A 1,435-nucleotide genomic window follows, 5' to 3' on the forward strand; every position below is an offset into this window, starting at 1 on the left:
TATGATCAAGACAAAATACTATTTAATTACGACAAATAAATAAATTAAACAAACGGAAATTTACTATGTACAAATTATTTCAATTGAATTATGCCACTATATGAATTACTTATACTTTGAGTGACGGATACTCAACTATATCATGGCATTATAAGGATCCTGTATTATGTGTTATACGGCCGTTTCCAATACCCCAAAACAAATGTAATCACCCCCCTAAACAGTCACTGTTCAAAACCTTTTGAAGGACTTGCTGTGTTCAAAGCTCACACTTGTGACACGGGTGGTCGATTTGGAGCACCAGTCACTCACAACATCCCTCCGGCGCTTTGACGGTCCCACTAAGGCGGATGAACTCCGGGCTTGGGGAACTTGGGTGACCTCTCCGGGCCTTGGAATCTGGCTCGATGCCTGACGGTCCACACAGGACTCGGTTCCGAATATTCCTCCTGACTCTCTCGGTAGACCGTGAGTCTTGGGAGTTGGCTAACTGTTGTTCACACAGAACAAGCTATCTGGTTCACCAAGAACCTAGGAATTCTCTATTCCCACAGGGAAAGCCCTTTAAAGAAAAAAGTCAAACACTTTTCCACTAAAACCCATTCAATGTGTCTGAGTTGAATCGAATTACACTACATTTGTATTTCCCTCCCATGCATGTACATCATGGGTAATTTCTTTGTTCAAATTTTCCTTAACCAAACTCAAGTTTCTTGAGAAATCTACCTCCGAAAGAAATCAATTACAATTCACTTATAATAAAAAGAAATAAGCCATTTATAATGAAAGTAAATATCACCTAATAAAATGAACTTACAGTTTTGGAGAACTGGCTCTGGCTTGGCTTGAGGGCCACGCCCTATGTACAATACACGCAGTATTATGTACAGCACCACACAGGTTTGACTACCCATGCACACATCACACAGGCTGAGATGGTAGTGCCTATCAGCACAAATACCTGGGTATGCCTTGTAACCCAAAATCACTCAAGCATTTATAATTTACATAACATTACTCCGTGCACGCTTTGTTTGAATAACTTACTACACTCTCGGTGCTGTGGGGGTTTTATAATAAAAAAAAACAAAAAAAGAAAGAAAGTCTATATATTACTCCTTACTTGAACAAACCCAATGATAAATACAACAATTGAAACATTATTTAAAAATATAAATCACACCTTGTGACAGTAGCCTCGTCGGTAGAGTGCCGTTCTCAGATTTTCAATCAAGGGATTGGTGGTTCGAGCCCCAGGTTGTCATCTGCGACATTTTTTTTCGTCAGACCGGAGGGGGCGGGTTGGGGGATTGATCATTGATGACGACACGTGACTTTTGATGTCACCATCTTTTGAAACTGGAGGTTCATATATATTATAAATTCCCAAACTTTTAAGTGCGAGCCGGTGTACTTGTCGGTAGAGTTCCGTTTT

The 1,435-nt window shown here is 40.1% G+C and overlaps 1 long non-coding RNA gene across 1 annotated transcript; it reads right to left on the minus strand.

Moving 5' to 3' along the window:
* LOC119740348 lies at positions 1 to 1,180 on the minus strand. The gene is made up of 2 exons (XR_005272671.1): positions 818 to 1,180; positions 1 to 562 (listed from the first exon to the last, which is right to left on the minus strand). It is a non-coding gene; the product is annotated as an uncharacterized LOC119740348 (long non-coding RNA).
* Between the last annotated feature and the right edge of the window lie 255 nt (positions 1,181 to 1,435).

This window comes from Patiria miniata, unplaced genomic scaffold, assembly GCF_015706575.1.
Source record: "Patiria miniata isolate m_02_andy unplaced genomic scaffold, ASM1570657v1 HiC_scaffold_5, whole genome shotgun sequence".
NCBI classification, from domain to species: domain Eukaryota; kingdom Metazoa; phylum Echinodermata; class Asteroidea; order Valvatida; family Asterinidae; genus Patiria; species Patiria miniata.